Here is an 18598-nt window from a genome sequence, read left to right as displayed (position 1 = left end):
AGACCAACCCGAAAGATGGTTCTCATCCCCACAAAAGTGATCATGGCAGATATTTGTTTTAAAATCCCTAATGTTCAAATAAGAGACACACAAACATTGATTATTTTCTTTGTCATAGTACCTATTACGATCTCCGAACTACAACTGCAGTCTAGAAATAGGATATGTGTGGCTTTCCAGATGTTCCTGAATTACAATTCCTTGAGTTTTCAGTCAGAACAGCCAATTGGAAGGAATGTTGAGGGTTATCATTTGGCAATATCTGGAAAACCTCACATTCCTGTCATGTGAAAATATTGCATTATTAGCCCATGATTTGCCAGGTTTTTTTCAATATTATATCCTAAACCTGCCTCTGATCCATCTAGGTCTAGACTGATGATAGGTTTATCTAGTCAGATTTCATTCTAATTCAGGCCTCAGATTCACCATGTTCTACTATTGTCTCCAATTCCAGACTATCTGCATTTGTCCTAATTCCAATCCATGAAATCCCACTGGAATTTTTATCCTTTTGTTTTTATGCCCACTCACTCAGAAATCCTTACATTTGCTTCATAACAGATTGTTCTAAGACGTATTGGGAAAAAAAACATTTTAAACACTTAAAATATTGCCATTATCATTAAAAGGCATTGTTCATATTGAATTATGTTTTAAGTTCCCTTCTATTGTTAGAATAAACAGAAGACAGGAGAGATTGTGTATATGTAGGTCTAAAATCCAGCTATGCTAATTAGGAAAGAAAATCCTATAAATTATAAATGTGTTATATAATATATACTTTGCATTATAAATTGCATTTACACTGTCTCCCATTAGCTTGCTGTCTCTTCTAAAATCTGAACTTACTCAAAAAGTCTAATGACAAAGTTACCAAATTACTCCTGTATTATCTGCCTGTCTTCTTAGATTCTTAATGGGATAGCTACCTCTAGTACTTTAAATATCAGCAGGAAATTCTATTATATCTATGGAGAGACCATACTCAAATATTTGTCATTGCAGTTGAGACTGGCCTCTTCCTCAATACATTTTAGAAAGGGGTTTAAATCTTTTAGATGTTTTCATGCTTAATTTTAATATTTCCAAAATTTAAATGGTTTATTTATTTATATATACTACACACACAGATATAGATATAGATACTTTGTATGCTATCCAAAGCTGTTAGGACAGCAGGATACTTACTGTATGTATTCATAAACCAATCGACTTACATTAGTTTCCAATTTTCCATTCTTTATCATTTAGGAAGACCGTCTTTGTGGTGTCACAGCGGTCCTAGTGTGGCAGTATGTTGAGCAACAAGGAAAAGAAGAACAAATGGTGAGAACAAATCTATCCAAATCAACATAATTATTCTGAACGAATGTTTGTGCTACAGAACTTAATTTATACAGTCTTCACAATTCAGTACGGTATATGAAAGTCCAGCAATGCAGTTTTAAAGGAGGATGTTAGAAATTGCTGTAATTGTGAGTATCTCCTGTGCTTCTTGGTCCTCCTTCAGATAAACTCACAAATTGCTTAACATTTTCCCAAAGCCTTGCACCACCGTATTTTGGCTGGACTTTACAAATCTGTGGCCGAGTTTCCCCAATGCTCTGAACCATGAAATAACCCACCAGCTTGGCCACCACAACTGGCTCAACTGGGGCCACCAAGTTTGTTGCTTCTCTTGCCAGAGATGAACGTCAATTAAAGTTGGCATAATTTCAACGGTGCTGCCTTTCTCAAACTCAGTTGTACAAAAGACACCTGAAGATGCTTCCAAAAATCCTGGCTGGAAACGCTCGGCCACTCGATCCAAGCATCCGGTTGGAATTGTCCTCCTTCTCCTCGCCTTCTCCCTTTGGCTGCTTCAGCAGGTCCAGCCTAGAGGTTTCGACACCTGAGAGTAGGAGGCGGGATGCTGTGGGCGGGGCTTCGAAGAAACGAGCTCCTCCCTCCACTGCCTCCCCGATTTTACCTGCTCTCGGCTCCTGGACGTCACCTGCCTTTACGGTCGAAAAGGTGGCCGAGAGCGAGCGGAGCTGGGCTCCAGTCCCTGGATGACCGCCTCCCTCCTTTAACGCTTAAGTGATGCGAGCGCTTTGGAATTGGGGGCAGCGGGGGAGCTTCAGAACGCCCCGCGGGCGGCTTCCACCAAAGTCTGGTGTTGGGTTACCTCGGCAAGAAAATGTAAGCCTAAGATGCCGGGCTAACTTCAGAAGGCTTCTCCGTGGCTTGCCGTGTAATATACGATATGTCGAGCCGCTGACTTCAGCCGAGAGATATTTGTTGTTTGATGGTTGGGGGGAGTGAAGAGAGACACACAGAGAGAGAGATGGGGGGCGCTAGTCTGTCTTGCTCCGTGTGTGTGTGTGTGTGTGTGTGTGTGTGTGTGTTTACGTCGCGGGCGAATCAGAGGCGCCGCTGCGAGAACGTCACCGACCTCCAGCCCTATAAAGGCATCTCCAGTCTCACTTTCCCCTGGCAAAGAGACCAGGCGTGTGTTTTCGACGGCCGGAGTGCCCACCTCTGCCCCCTGGTGTAAACGCTGAGCTACACCTCCCGAGGCAGGAGATCCACCGCTTTCCTACCTTCTTTCTTTTCTCCTTTCTTTCTTTCTTTCTTTCTTTCTCTCTCTCTCTCTCTTTCTCCCCCCCCCCTTCTCGTCCTCTTTGATCCCTGCGGATTTTACCGAGTTCCCTGGGCGAGGAAGAAGAGCAAGAAGCGCTCGTCCGCCCTCGCCAGCACGGTGGATTTGCAAGCGCCGCCGCTGACCGGCCCTTGGGAGCGACACGGCGTCCCACGTGGATCTATCTCGGGCGTCTGCTGGCCGTCGCAGCCCCGCTCCGCCACCTTCGAAGACCCTCTGCCTTTCGTGGATCCCCTTCCCGCCGGCCCACCTCGCTTTCTCCGGGGCTCCCCGCAGCACCTCTTCCTCCTCTGCCGCCGCCGTCGCCGCCGCCCGCTTCTCCCTGGACCAGCTGGCGTTGCAAGCCCCCCCTGATGTCTTCACGGGACCTCCCGCCGCTGTTGATGGGGTGTCTCTCTCCGCTTTCCAACCAGCGCCTTGGCAACGGTAGGATCCCGAGCCAGCTGCTCCTGTCAGGCGGCGCCCGGCGCGGCCAGGCAGGCTTCTCGCACCGCCTGTCCTGAGCTTGGGAGTGCGCGAACCCGGCTCGCTCGGAGCCCGGGAAAGGAGGAGTCCCCGGCTGCACCTGCGGGGGGAGGGCGCGGAGCCGCGGCGGCAGCAGCAGCAGCAGCAGCAGAAGCTCCCTCCCTCCCCCGCCTGCCTCGCCAGCGCCAAGTCAGCCGAAGGCAACCTCTCCCACCCCGCGCCGCCCACCCACTTTGGAGGATCGCGACGCCCGGGGCTCCTTTCCGCATCTTCGGAGCTTGGAAAGCGGGCAATTCTGGCGTTCATGTCACCCCGTGGCCTGGGAAGACCAGCTCAAAGGTAAGGAGGAGAAGTCGACCGGCCAAGCAGCGACCCAGCCAGGCTCAAGGTTTTGGACAGGTTGCGCCGCGAGTGGGGAGGGGTGGCGTCTCAGCTTGGCTGCTACCGTAGGACAAAATTTGTGAACTCTCTGCAAAGAATCTCTTCCTCTCTCTCCCCCCCCCCTCCTTTCCCCGAATATCTTTTCTATCTTGCATCTGCACGTACAAAAGTGTTTATTAGCAGAGCTGAGCGTGCATCTATTCGACCTTGGCTGATTTCTTTTTCTTCCCGCAACAATTTCGTTTCGGGGTCCACCATTAGTTTATTAAAAAAACACCGCTTCGCCCACCTGGCTTTGCGGTGGAGGAGAGATCCCTGGAGGTTTCTGCCTCGGATAATTCGGGAAGAACTATAACGCCTCTAGCAAGAAGCTTCGGAATATTACAACCCAAAGTTTTTGTTTTGTTTTTATTAACTTCTCTTCTGGAAGGAATGCTGCAGCCCCAGGTGGTCAAGCGATCCCCAAAGACTGGGGGGACAATTTAGAGAGGGAGTTAACCTAGGACCAAGGGATTGAGAAATATAAGGGGTTGGTATCCTCCAATGGAATCTTCCCAGAGCTGAGGTCTGCTCGTCCTCCTGTTTGCTCCTTCTCCTGCATGGGGCAAGCACAACCTTTACTTTAAATTTGGAGTGTACACCTCTTAATACAACAGAATCACTTCACTAGATTAGTTTACATCCCTTTTCTTTTTCCTCCAATGCCTGGAATGGTTGACTCGTTGGCGCTCTGCCTTAAATCCCAAGAATCAATTCTTGCAAACGTGTCACATTTCTGTCCTTCCTAGCAAAGATTGTCCCTTTTCTACTTTTATCTTCATGTCAGTCCTGCAAGGTAGATTAAATTAAGGTACCACCAGTTCCAAATCACCCAATGAATTCCTTGGGACTTTGAACCGGATCTCCCCCAAGTCTGCTGTTTCAGCTCCATGTTCTCAAATTTGTGTGGAGGGTTATCAGTTTATGGATTAGTACATTAATCACATTTGTGATCTATTCAGAAATATCACTGATTCCGTTCAGAGTTTTTCTCCCAAATAAGTCTAGCATCAAAGCTTCAATTTATTTATTTATTTATTGTTGTGCCAAATTCTTTCACGAAGGCCAATTTGATCTGGAACATGTGTGTAGTTTGTTGCTTAGTCTTAGTTTCTGATTTAGGGAGGAAGAAATACTGGGCCATGACTAAGCCCAGTTTGCCTATTTTTTTTTTCCTGCAAAATTAAGCTTTGAAGAAATGTGCTTTAAGGGTCAGCAATAAACTTGCTTGTAGGTTTCAAGATCTTGATCAGGAGATGGATGAAGAAACAATATACAGTGTTTAAACCATAAACCAGGTTAAAGGCACTCCTACAAGGACTAGCAAGAAGTCTTGGAATTGAAAGCTTTTGCTGAAGTAGCATCAACAGTTTCTACCCCAGCCTGACTTTTCCTCTTGATGTTCTTCTCTCTTTTCAGAGAGCCCCCACCGTCACCCCGAGATGGGGCAGAGAAAGAAGTATGCCTAAAAGTGTGTTTAGGGCAGTGTTTCTCAGCCTTGGAAACATGTAAGCTATGTGGACTTCAACTCCCAGAAGCCAAGGCTGGCTGGGGAATTCTGGGAATTGAAGTCCACACATTTCAAAGTTGCCAAGACTGAGGAGTTTTCCCAAGGCATGACCAAGCAGAGAGACATTAATGGTAGCCCTCTGAGCTGAGCAAAAGCCAAAACTATTCAAAAGAAGAATCTAAATATCCCCTTCTCTGAATACACTGATTCCCCCAAATGCCTTGATCTCCTTTCCCCATCATTTGCAGAAAACAATATGCCATCACCACCTTTATTCAGTCTCTTGGAAATCCCAGCCCAAATATGCACAGTAACATAGAAAAGGTAATCAGATACAAGTATGGTCAGAGATACTTTGGCTGGGCCACCCGGAGATTAGTCAGAGGAGGAATATGGTGTGTGCATATCTGAAAGCCTGACCTGTGTGTGGCATGAAGACAGGCAACAGCATCGTCTAAAACCCAATGCAGAGATATAGAATAGATAGTACCTGGCTCATCAGTAACTCTGAGAAGGATCTAGGTGTCCTAGTGGACCACCACTAGTCCCTTCCAACCCTGTTATTTTATGTCTATATAATAAAAAGTTTCATGTGAAGTTAGCCCATCTCCGAGCAGCTTTGTATAAATCATTGGGCAGGGTAACAGTCTCCAGGATTGGGTGATAAGATAAGCCAGTTGCTTTCTGAATATATACCCTCTGACCTCTTTGATTAAGGGACTTTGCACTGACTTAAAAAAGAGATACTGTGATGGTTGAGTTCCCATGACAAGTTAAACCATGGTTAACTAAGCTGTGATTTAGAGAATAAACCTGATTTTCTGGGTTCTCATGAGCCTCAGGACATAAGAGCACCTGGGCTGAGTTTGCCCCATGATTCAAGGCTGTCGTGGGATGATTTAATTTGTGGCTCAGTATGTCATGTGAAAACAATTATTGTCATATCTTGGGGGATTTTAAGGTTCAAGGGAGAAGAGATCTACAGATCTATCATTTGATCAGGAATTCAGTTTTCACATTAAATGCAACAATAATGATTAATAGCAAATTAACATTTTGAACCTTTATTGTCAGATGAGTTAAAATGCTTGAGCGATAATAGCAATGCCACTTAAACGTATATACCGCTTCACAGTGCTTTACAGCCCTCTCTAAGCGGTTTTACAAAGTCAGCATATAGCACCCAACAATCTGGGTCCTTATTTACTGACCTCGGAAGGATGGAAGGCTGAGTCAACCCTGAGCCGGTGAGAATCGAACTGCTGGCAGTCGGCAGTCACCAGAATTAGCCTGCAGTACTGCATTCTAACCACTGCGGCAGCACTGCTCTTCATAATATATTTAGGGTGCTTCAAAAATACCTGATTGACATTGCAGCATAACGGGGATTCCTCCACTGGAAAGAACATCTGGACTGCTTGAATTTTACACATCCAAAATGAGCACTGAGGGAAGAACTTCCCTCTCCCCGCTAGACCATTTTGCAATACTTTGATTAGGCTTTGAAATATAGTATCCATGGCAATATGAAATTGTCTTTTCTAAAATTCTACCAGTATAGGTTAGCATACCCATGATCCATCCCAAACTAATAGGTTCTGTGTGTTTACAAAGGGGAGGAGCTGAGTGCAGGATCTAGAAGAAGCAATTGGTTTCTACTACCCTCTAGTGGTAGTTCCAAACAATTTTTTACATATATTATATCTCAGCCTTTCCCAGCCAGGTGTCCTCAATGTGTTGGGGAAGACTGAGCTAGTTTAAATTCCTAAAAAAAAGCAGGCACAATTAATCAAAGATGGTGGTCCACCAGCCAAATTGGAGGCTTGGCCTGATTTAATTGCTCTCCAGATTTGGTTCTAGAGAACCCAAGTAAGGGCACAGTAGAAATCAAGAATAAATGAAGTCAAAATTGGTAGTTTAATAGTGCTGTGAAAATTTATTGGTTCAAACCTATAGGTGCCATATATTAGCACCAGTTTATTCATGGCATTTAACATGGGGTTCTAAGAAAGATGTTACCAATCCCGTCCTTCTGCACCACTTGTTCCATTTTTTCTATAAAGGAAGAAAACTTGGAACTGCTGAATGTCTTTATTAGCACTGGAAGGCCCCTTTCACTGCATTCAAACTATTCTCAAATAATTTTCGTTTTAGTTAAATATTCACATATGAACTATTTAAGAACAATGGGAATTTGGTCTTTCCTTTTCTGGATGCTAAACACAATACAGGGAAAATAGGATTGTTGATCAAAACATCAGACATCTTAATGCTATGGTAACCAACAGTCCTCCTTTAGGGAGGACAGTCCTCCTTTTGTAAGTTCTGTCCTCACTTGAAAAGTGTCCTCCTACATGTCCTCCTTTTCAATATTTGAAGACTAATCTGCAGGGCTTTTTTTTCTCATAGAACGCTCAGAATGGCGTTCCAGCACCTTTTTTTAATTTTTTTTTCAACTTTTTCATGAGCTGTTCTACTCCCTCTATTGGCTTTCGAAAGCCAATAGGAAGTGCTGCTGAGCAGCACCAAAGCACCCAGCTGGCAAACCTTGCTCATGAAAGTTGTCTGTATTATTGTTGCAATGAATAAAATGTTTCTTTTATTTACAATATTTTTTCTTCAATTTATTTGTGTCCTCCTTTTCATTGTAAAAAAATTGGTCACCTTATTAATGCAAGTAGAAGTTCAGACACTGCATGTTAGAGAGTTTATGGAAAACAAGTTTATAAATAAAGTACTTTGAATTTTTGCTTCTCATTAAAAAGGCAGGTATAAGTACAAGAACAGCCTTTGCTAGCAGCCCTGGTAAAATCTTGGCCAACCTGAGTAACACTGGACTGGATTTAATGGTCTAAATTGTGACTCACAATAAAGGAACTTTATTTATCACTGTGTACATTCAATTTCTCCATGATAGAATGTTGCTCAACATTGCCACTTGACCCATGGAAGAAGATTAGACCCCAAAGTCTAAATGACCTGTTTTGATTCTTTGATAGAGCAATTCTAGTCTAGTAGAGCTTCTAATGAGCAGAGCTACATTTGATTTACAGTTCCCTCTCTACCACCATCCTTGGAGAAGGAATCTTATTAAAATAATATGATTAATTCATTGAAATAAGATTACAAAATGCAGCTCTGTGAAGGGAGAGCAGAGAATGCTAAAGAAGAGAATGAGTTATCAAAAAGTTATCTGTTTGTAGTAAGTTGTTATGGTGTGCATTCCAGGACTGGACAGTAAAATGTTTCTGGATACAGAATCAGAATTTGGCTTCCTTGGAAGGAATTCACTGAAGATTGCAAGGAAAAAAAAATAGAACACAAATATATTAACAAATGTATATAAACTACATTTGTAGGACAGAGAAGCAATCCCTAGCACAGAGCAACTTCAAAACGTAGAAGTAGAGAAATGTATATCTTCTTTTTAAGTTTATATCTATTAAAATCATACTAAAAGCAAAAAAAAACCATGAAGAGTCTTATTGATCTTAAAGACAAGGTACATTTTGTTATATTTCTTCTTTATCAATGTCTGATAAAGTAGTTTTAATATATTACTGTAGGTCATCATGAATTTGTTAGTCTTTAAAGAATCACATTTTTTCTATAGCAGATAAATATGGCTATCTCTGAAAACCAAAATGACAATCTTGCCCTTGACTGAGTTTTGCAAAAATATGAATAATTTCATATTCTGGGATCTTTTAGGACATATCTAGGTTAAGGCCTGGCCAAACCTCCTGTCTTCTCAGGGAAAAAATGCAGAGACAGCTATTGCCTTCCTGTGATACTACCTCTGAAGATATGACAAAGATCTATAACAAGAATGGAAGTGAATTTGATGGACAACCTGCAAATATTTATGAACTACAACTCCCAGCATTCTTTACTACCAACCATGCAGTAACTTTATTATTAAGTTTCAGAAAAAAAAGGTGCCAGAACTCACACATGTTATACAACCCGCCTTGCCTACCCTGAAAGGTTCCATCCAAAAAAGGTGCCGGAACTCTGTTCTGGGCGTTCTATGACCAAAAAAAATCCCTGTTAACTTTAGTAGTAAAGTAATAACCTTATTATTAACCATGCAGGTTGGGGTTCTCCAGACTTCATCAATATTTGTAATATCATTTGTTTCCCATCCTTGTTTTAAGGTAAACTAGCATAAGCAAGACCCAATTTTTCTTAAGGATGTGCTTGAGATTTTTCAACTTGTAGAACTAAATAGTTCTAAAATTATTTGTATGCAATCTTTGATTTACTTAGGATGTATTCAGCATTCTTTCCATTTTCTGTTCCTCTCTACAGAGACAGTCATCACAAATAGCACAAGAGAGAAGCAAATGTTTTTTTCTAAAGTTCTATCAACATGGAAATGATTTATTATACTGAAAAAAATCCCATGTCTGTTTCACTTGGCTGCCAGTTAAACAAAAACTCAAGGCAAAGTCTAAGGCTAGGTGCCAGGAAAGAAATAGACAAGGGGCCTCCATGTTGCCTAGACATTGTCAATTTGATTCCTGTGCAAGGTCTCTCGGGGTTGCTAGTCTGAAATGTACCTTAAATCCTTTCACAGAAGAAAGGCAAACTCTGTTAGATCAAATAAGTAGGATGGTGTTCAGAAGTAGAAAGAGATGGAGGGGCAGAGATTTGTTTAAGACATACTTTGTAACTCCATTCTAGTTGCTGTCTTCAGCTGCAATAGGAAACTCAAGTCCTCTGTCCTATCCCAATGGCTTTATGGAACAAGCAATCCCATATCTGGTTGCTAGAGGCACTTACAATAGAGTTATCAGAGTAGCACAGGTTTCAAGATACACAGCAATAGTAGCCTACTTCTGAGTATGTCGTAATTGTCAAGATGTTCGTCCAACTAATCTCCTTTGTTGAGTCATAGAGTTGCTAGGCCAATATGACTATATCCTATAACCTCATAAAACTGCCTCATAAAGGGTTGTTTTTCAGACCCTTCTTCATCTTAACAGCTCTCCTCTCAACTTTCCAGAACCTGTCATTGTTTTACTGTGGTTGTCAGAATCAGTGTTGTACTTCAAATGGGGTCTGAGCCGGGTACAGAACAATTCCTTGCTGTTAATTCCTTGCTAGAATTGCCTTTTTACCAGCTGCATCATGTTGCAGGATCATGTTTAACTTGTGATTGACAGCTTCCTTACCCATGTGTTTGCCAAACCAATCTCCACAGCCTTCTTCTTGTGCTTACATTTTTCCTGCCCGATGCAGAACTTAACTTTTCTTGTTATTACATTCTATCCTGTTCATTTCAACCCACCATTCAAGCCTTTTCAGATCTTTTTTAATCTTATCTCTTTCCTCCAAAATATTTGCTGTCCGTGGCAGTTTCCCCTCCATTCCCTCATTCAAGTCATTGATAAAAATGTTAAATAGCACAGCTTGATAATATGTTCAAAGTCGATGCCCCAAACAGATGTCAAGCTGACATAACTGTAATTTTTGGGGGGGGGGGGGATCCTCCTCTTTCACTTTTTTGAAGGTGGAATTCTCAAAGAAGGTAGCTCTCTACCTTTCCTGTAGTTCCTTCATCATTCTGGCCCTGGAGACTTGATTTAAAAAAAAAATTAGATAAGCTGTCTCTTACCCTCTTTTTGCCTATCCTAAACTGCAATAACCAACTGCATTCTCTTCTGGCACAAGAGGGATGCCTCCTCCTTATTACATATTTACTATTTTCTTCTTACGATGGCTTTCTTTTATTTCTAACATACCCAAACTCATCCTTTTTTTTGTTTTTGCTATGTCTCACAAGACTCAGTTTTTCTGTGGCTGTCACCTTTCTAATTATCATCCTTCTGAGAGAGTACTACATTTTCTGGGGATAACCTTGTATTTTTCTTCGGCTGTGTTTCTCTCCGTGTCTTGCACTTGTCTCTTTTTCACTTCACTATTTTAGAGAACTCTGCATTATTTATGTATCTTCAGATTTCTCTAGCTTTTTCCTCTCGTGGGGCTTGTTTCCAAGTGCACCTTATTTGCCTAGACATTTCCTGGATGCCTGTTCTTAAATATTCAGCCATTACACCTGAACCGCTTTCACTTTGAGTTCATCAGATCTGGTCTTCTGAAATCCATGATGCAGGTCTGCCTCTTCTCAATTGCTTTTCCTCTTTCTCTGGCTTTTTTGCTTCTGACATATGGAGTCCCTCAACACCCAAAGTGGTAAAAGAGGAAGTAAAGAAGAAGATCATATTGATATTCTTGTGAGTTTGATGATCAAGGTTGAGCCAATCAGGCCCACAGTCAGGCCAGCCAGGAGAAGATCCATTTGAGAAGGTCAGGACATATTGCCAGGGTTGAAATAAAATGGAATAAATTTTGCCCGCAAAAAAGAAGAGGAGCGCTTTAGGGTCATAATGTGGGTATGTTACTGCATTTCCTATCTATTTTAGTCTTAGCACATGCTTCTCCAAGTGCTCCCCCAAACCATAGCTCACCAAGAATCTTGTTTATTTGATGTGCAGGGAAGGTATGAATGAATAGGTGAACAAAGCAGCTCTCCTCCCTTCCTAGTGTATTGAGAAGTTAAATGCCAAACTCTTGGGCATAGTATGTCTGAAGGTCCAAGTTCAGATTATGCTATCTGCATCATCTTGCATGTGCAGCTGAACCTTTTTAGTTTGAAAAATGGAGATTGTTTAAAGCAGAAGGTCTAGGCTGGCAGGCTGTGGTGTGGGGAAGGAAAGAGGTACTTTTCAATCCAAATTTATTTGATTGCTGAAATGTGACAGTGCAGTTCTTTCTTAATGTTATGGAGGGGTTTTAGATAAGACTCTCGATAAGCTCCCCTGATATTATTTATGCCAAATCATAAATAAGTAAACAGTGCTAGAGATGAAAAGTGGAGGGGAGATTGTGTGTGCAGCAATGACTTTGTGCAGGGCCTCTCCTTTCTCAGTCCCTTGGGACCGGAGGCCAAAAGGGAGAAATAACTTCAAGTTAATTTTTGTCTTTTGATCTCAGACAACACAAGGATAAGATAATATTATTTACAATTACCCTTGGATACTTTGGAATTAGTTGGCTATCATTCTGATCTAAATGTGACTGGGCTATAGAGATACCCATGACCCAGGGTTTACATAACTCAATTTTTGGGACTTACACAACACATTCAGCCATCAAGTAACCACTATCTAGTTTCTCATGACAGCTACACTTCATTGTGGCTGGTTCAGTGTGTCTTACGAACATAGCCATTGTGCCTTTAACTTACCTCTGGCAAATGCAATCATGAATCAGTCTTCATTCTAGTTGTTGCTTCTCTTTCTTTCTCATCATTGCCCTCTCCTTCTTTGGCTAAAATTGCTGGTGAACAGACCAACCTTCGTATCATCACCTTTGTGTGGCTCAGGGAGCAAGAAATACATCAATAAATAGATTGCATTTGTGAAGAGAAGCAACTGAAGGAGGAGCCTCTAAATAGAATTCTGCTGGGTTATGTACCTTTGGCTAGTACCAAACCACTGTTAACACACTATCCATACTGAACAACTGATGCTACCCTATCTTTCTTCTAAGGCAAAGCATTTGGGAAGCATAGAACTACCAAAGAGGAAGAAGATTAAAAAGCCTCTTCTTTGAGCAGTTTTCAAACATGGAAAGAGGCAAGAAGAGAGAATATAATTCCTAAACAAAGACTGGCCATTCATATTTCACAAACACAGTCTATGCAATTAGTTTATGGTGTTTCATATCACATAAGTCTCAACTTGTGATAGTAAGCTCATTTGAGCTTTGAAGTGAAAGGTCAGTATTGTTAATGTTTGGATGGGAGACCACCTGAAAGAAGGAATCCCAAGACCATAGGGTAGATAGACTTGAACAGGGATCCCCAACCCCTGGTCTGTGGACCTGCACCAGTCTCTGGCATGCCAGAAACCGGGCCGCACAAATGCAGGCAACACACGAACCATGCCCCCTACGATCCGCGGAAAAACCTATCTCCACAGAACCTGTTCCTGGTGCTCAAAAGGTTGGGGGCCTCTGGACTAGAAAGCTGGAATAAAAAACATTCCGGAAGAAGCTATGGCAAAACTGTTTCCATAATACTTCCATGAAAAGTAAACAAAAATGCATACTTCATTTAAGGGTCTCTTTGTCTTATGATAGCATTAGAACCTTGAGAAATAGTGTAGATGAGTAAACTATGGCTAAGCATAGTTCAGGATGCTATATGAATCAAGGCTTAGGGATAAACGGAAAGGAATTGTCCCACAGCCTCAATGGGGAAGGTGCCTTGGAATATGTCTTCTAGTATGCAATTATTTTGGAGAGTTGGTGGGAAGGTTGAGAAAAGAATGGAAGGGAGAATAGATACAAACAGACACAGAGGATGACTTTGTTGGCAACTTATCTCATAAACAGCAACACAGCCCAGCTGGCAAGGAATCCTGGAAGAAGCTTTTCAGATCATTTAATCACACACTATAAATGAACACTGGAAATTCCACTGTGTTTCCAAGATATAATATTTAAAACAAGGCTGGCATTAAGGATACCTTACTGAAATCTGTGCAGTTCTTGCTCCCTTGATCTTGTCCAACTAAGTGGGACTTACACATACACACACACACACACACACACTCATTTGCAAAAAGCTGTGAGAGAACTAGAAATTGGTACTTTATTTTTATAACTCTCTTAAGCTTCTTTTGCTTTATTCTTTTGAATGTCTTTGGAAACCCTTGGAACTCTCTATAGACTTAAACACCATGGAGCGTACTTTTGATTAAAGATGCACAGATCTGTATATCTAAAGGCAATGTTTACAGTTTGTGGTATCAATCAGATAAATTTGGTTAAAAATGTGGTTGTCTTTGAAGCTCTGGCGTCATTTTGAATTTCTGAGTGCCGTCTAAGTCCAGACCAACATCCCAAATGTTAAAGACACTTAGAACTCTTAACTTGCTGAAATACTTCAAGTCAGGAAAAATAACAGGACTCAACCTAGAACATGGAAGTAAAATTCATTCAGAATTAATAAGAATACATAGTCATTTTAAAACCCTCCACAGGAAAAGGTTGCCTTTAGGTGTTATGTAATTTAGGATGATGTAATTTGTTCAGGATGTGTTACTGGTCTGGTTAAATTTAAAATCTCATCTTCAGTGGGTTGTGGATGGATGTGGCTTTTATTCCCATTGAAACCAAACTGATTATGAGAGATCTTCATTCACCAGCTTGTTTTGAATCTATTGTTTCCTTGCTTTAGAAGCCTTAATTCAGGTTATGATGATAAACTGTTTATAATTATTAAGTGTTAAGAGGTAAGCATGCTGCAGATTTACCTGTATGGCCTTTTGCCATTAAAGAATGAAAATTTGGCAATAAAAAAAAAAGATGGGGAGTATTGCACGCTGGATCTAATTAAGCACCTGCAAACTCTTCTGCTTCCTGCTTCCTTTGCCCACGACCTCCAAATGGCTTGCAGTATCCAAAACTGGGGTCAAATGAAAGAAACTGTCTCCAATCAAAGGACAGTTTTGAAATATTTCCAGTGGAATTTAAGGCAGTCTGCTCACCAGCCTGTTTTGTTGAATGAGCTGAAAGGATGGGAAATGCCTGATTGGTCCCAGATTGCCTGTTTGCAAGGCAGATAATGGCTTCAGTGGGGATAGGGAAATTCAGCCAAAAGAGCTACATTTTCTTCCAACTCTGCAGATGAGTTTTTCTCTCCTTTTTTCCTGCTCTCCTCTCTGCTCAACCACTCCCCCCCCACCCCACTCCCAGTTTTACCAAGCATGGTACCCATACATCATTTTATGATTGGAAGTAGCCCAATTGTTGATTTTTTGATGTGATAGCCAAATTAACCTTCTTCTGTAAGCAAGCGAGAGGCCCTTAAATGGTTATCCATTTGAATTGCAAAGAAAGTGTATTTCGAAGACCATAGAAAATGACAGCTCCATGGGGCATTTATAATAATCTTTGTTTGAGCAAGCCCAGAAGGTTTGATCCTTACCAACCAGGTAACCACACATCTGGGTCCCAGATGAGGTTTTTTTTATATAGATGTGCTTAAAATCATAAAACCTCTTTCTCCCCATATTTGCAAGTTGTATATTATTAGCTGAACAGCTGCAAAGAAGGTACAGTTTCTGCATCTTTAGTAGAGATACAGCTGTACCTTTGATGAACCTTCTAAAGGAAATGAAGAAATGGCTCTCCCATTCTACTGCTTGTAATAGCTTTCCCTGACAGGAGTTGTCCTGCTAAGAATAGAATCTCTTCTCCTTGGAAGGAAAAAAAAAAAAAGCAAATGACTCAGACTATCTTGAGCATTAAGATTTCTGGACAGTCAATTCATCTATTTTGCAGAATTTTATAGGGGGCCCAGATGCCGTTCCTTTTACTTATAAACCTTCTTACGCACACCTTATTACCAAGGTAGGAAACCTGGGAGGTTTGGAAAAGCCCTCCCTTGGAAGCTTTTGGGTTAAAATCCTGAAAACATGTGTGTTGCAACAGATTTACAGTATATAGGTTAATTTAACCTTGAGTCTGTAGGAGGCCATCAAGTTGTAATTTGTGAGCAAGACAGAAACTTTTTTTTCTCTTTGTTTTTCCTGTTTCTTTATGAGTTTTCAAACACATGGTGTTGTTTGCATAAGTGAGTTTGTATTTTTTGCATTTTGTATTTCTTCTGTGATGCAAAGGTAGATCCAGATGCTTACTAAATGGGCCTCATCTGCTTCTGTTTATATTCATGAAGGGGAAATGGAATGTGAGAGGCTGCAGCATAAACGAATGGCTTAAGTTCAGAGAAAAAAATCTGCTTTCTTCCAAGACAAGCTAATAATCCATATAATTCAATCTTAGTGACTCACTATCCTCACTTGGGAGAAAACACTTTAATTGAAAGGAACTGATCTGTTGCTATCTGTTGCATGCAGAGGAAACAATCAATTAATGCAAACTGCATTTGCAAAAAAAAATGCCAATTCATTCCCAGGTAGCTCTGTTATCTTTTCATTCTTTTGTTCATGGAAATGCTCTTAAGACATAATACTATTAATTTAGATGATTTAAACCGAGTTTTTTGGAACCAGGGTTTTTTTTTGGGGGGGGGGAATCTCAAATCTGATGTCATGGCATTTCATAAACTGTTGCTAAAAGTTTTGGAAATGTTAAGCAAAGCAGAGCAGTAATCTGGTGTCTGTTGTAGCTCATAAACAGGAACCATCCACTTCTAAAGTCAGCCATTGTAGGTGTGGCAGGTTAGAAGGTCAAAGAGGCTGTGGCACAGCCTTACCATAAAGCTCCTGCCAGTACCAGCCCAGAAACATTGTTAATTAAACATAGGGCAGAGTGTTGCCAGCCCAACAACTTGATAGTTGTTGGTTTAAATTATGGTTTAACATTCTTCCATCGATATAACAAGAGTTGGAAGGGACCTTGGAGATCTTCTAGTCCAGTGGTTCTCAACTTGTGGGTCGGGACCCCATTTGGGGTCGAACGACCATTTCACGGGGGTTGCCAAACAATGCAGTCCACCATTTTTTCCCCTTTTCCTTAGCTGTGCTACTCCCTTTTATTCTATTGGCTTTTGAAAGCCAATAGAATAGACTCTCTTGAATAGAGTCTAATTCTATTGGCTTTCAAAAGCCAATAGGAATTGTCCAGGCTGTCTTTGCCCTGCTGAGCCCGCCAAAAGTCCCATTCTGCAAACAGTGCTGCACCAGTTGAGTAGTTCTTGACTTACGACCGGTTGAGTAGTCCTCGACTTATGACCGGTTGGGGATCGTGGCATTAAAAAGGTTGAGAACCACTGTTCTAGTCCAATCCTCTGTTCAAGCAGGAAATCCTATACCATTTCAGTCAACAGTGAAATGGAAAGTAGCTCCCCCCCATCCATTGCAAGAAGCCATCCTGAACTCATGATTGCCTCCTCTCCCCCCCCCCCCAGTCCTACTTCTCACTGCTCCAGAATTTGTTGTCTAACTTAGATAACTCACTTGGGCAGAGGGGAAGAAAACATGGACCAATACATAACAAAACCTGAACCTTGGGGGTTTTCCTTCAGTGCAAATGCTAAGGCAAGAACACATAGAGGAGACAGTCAAGATACTAAAATTGAATGATCTCCTCCTCAAAGTAGTACTCTTAATGTAGCCCCTAAACTCCTTATAGATCAGCCAGATACACCAAACAAATTGCTGTTCCCAACCTAAGGAGGGCCCTAACCTTGGCATGGTTTAACATTCTTCCATCAATGGTTTTGGAGACAACTCATTTAAATCCAGACTCTGCCCGTGTGATGAAAAAGTCAAGTGAAATTATTATTTACTGTATGGTCCATTTTATACTGATAAAATATATCTGGGAATTGTTAACCCCACACCTAATTAAATATGTTTGTCTCTCAGATCAGTTTTCAAATGACTCCATTTCCTCAAGCGTAGCCGAATTTTGTCATATAGTATGTAAGAAGTGCCACAGTTTGATCGATCTATTGAATCCGTATGCATGTAAGATGTTTTATGGACTGGTCATTGTCTGCAATAAAGATTTTACTTCAAATAAAATTGTGATTCTAGTGTCACTGAGTGTGCAAGGTATAATTTTACATTTTGAAGTGTTTGGGTTTTAAGGATTAAAATGGAACTTTTCATTTGCAACTACTGGGTAGGTTTGCAGCAATACTTAAGAGGATATAGTAAAATGGTGCAGCTCAGAGAATTGCAACTTGAAATGGTATAGCTCAGACAGAAAGGTTTTTTCATCAGGGCTAATGACTAGACTGTGAAAGAACTGCTGGAAAAAAAGCCTGGATACAAATCATTCTAGTAGCAGGCAGTTGTGATCCAGCATCCAAAATATGGATTATAGGTCATGTCTATGGAGATTTTCATTCATCCAGGTCATAAGGTGCTTTTTCACAAGAACTGGACTTTCTTGTTTTTCTTCAAAGATGTTTTGCTTCTCATCCAAGAAGCTTCTTCAGCTCTGACTGGATGGTGGGGAATGGAAGTATTTATACTCCTTACAGACAGCTGATCATTTGCATTCTTTAGAGAGTCATTGAGGTCACCTGGAGGTTTATTTCTCTAAAACGGGTGTCAAACTCACAACGTCATGTGACATGTTGCAACGCATTGTGAATTTTTTTCCATTGCCGGTAATGGGGTGGGTCCAGTTGTGGCATGACGCATCTGGCCTGCGGGCCAGAAGTTTGACATCTCTGCTCTAAAAGAATGCAAATGACCAGCTGTCTGCAAGGAGTATAAATCCTTCCATTCCCCATCATCCACACAGAGTTGAAGAAGCTTTTTGGATGAGAAGCGAAACATCTTCAAAGAAAAACAAGGAAGTCCAGTTGACTTGTGAAAAAGCATCTTTGGAATTGTGGGTCATGCCAAACTAGACTGGACCCTGAAAGTATGCCATCAGGTTCAAGAGAACCCTGGATACAATTATTCTGCTGGACTTCTGTCTTCCACTGATGGATTCTGGTGAGTTTACCAGACAACCGTTCACTAGTTAGGTCTATGCAGCTAAATGTTTCCACATTTCTAAATGAT

At 41.3% G+C, this 18598-nt stretch overlaps 1 protein-coding gene across 2 annotated transcripts in view; it reads left to right on the top strand.

The window, feature by feature from the left end:
- The first annotated feature begins 3148 nt into the window (after positions 1-3148).
- Positions 3149-18598, top strand: part of GDNF (glial cell derived neurotrophic factor) — a 32457-nt gene continuing 17007 nt past the window's right edge. The window contains exon 1 of one of the 2 annotated variants that reach the window (XM_039347926.1): positions 3149-3448. The gene's annotated coding sequence lies outside the window, so the exon portion shown is untranslated. The remainder of the gene's footprint in view (positions 3449-18598) is intronic. The other variant, XM_039347925.1, reaches the window with a different exon arrangement.

The sequence above is a fragment of the Crotalus tigris genome, unplaced genomic scaffold (genome assembly GCF_016545835.1).
Source record: "Crotalus tigris isolate CLP2741 ecotype Arizona unplaced genomic scaffold, ASM1654583v1 scf7180000018103.2265978, whole genome shotgun sequence".
NCBI classification, from domain to species: Eukaryota; Metazoa; Chordata; class Lepidosauria; order Squamata; family Viperidae; genus Crotalus; species Crotalus tigris.
This window is presented reverse-complemented; position numbering and strand designations above follow the sequence as displayed.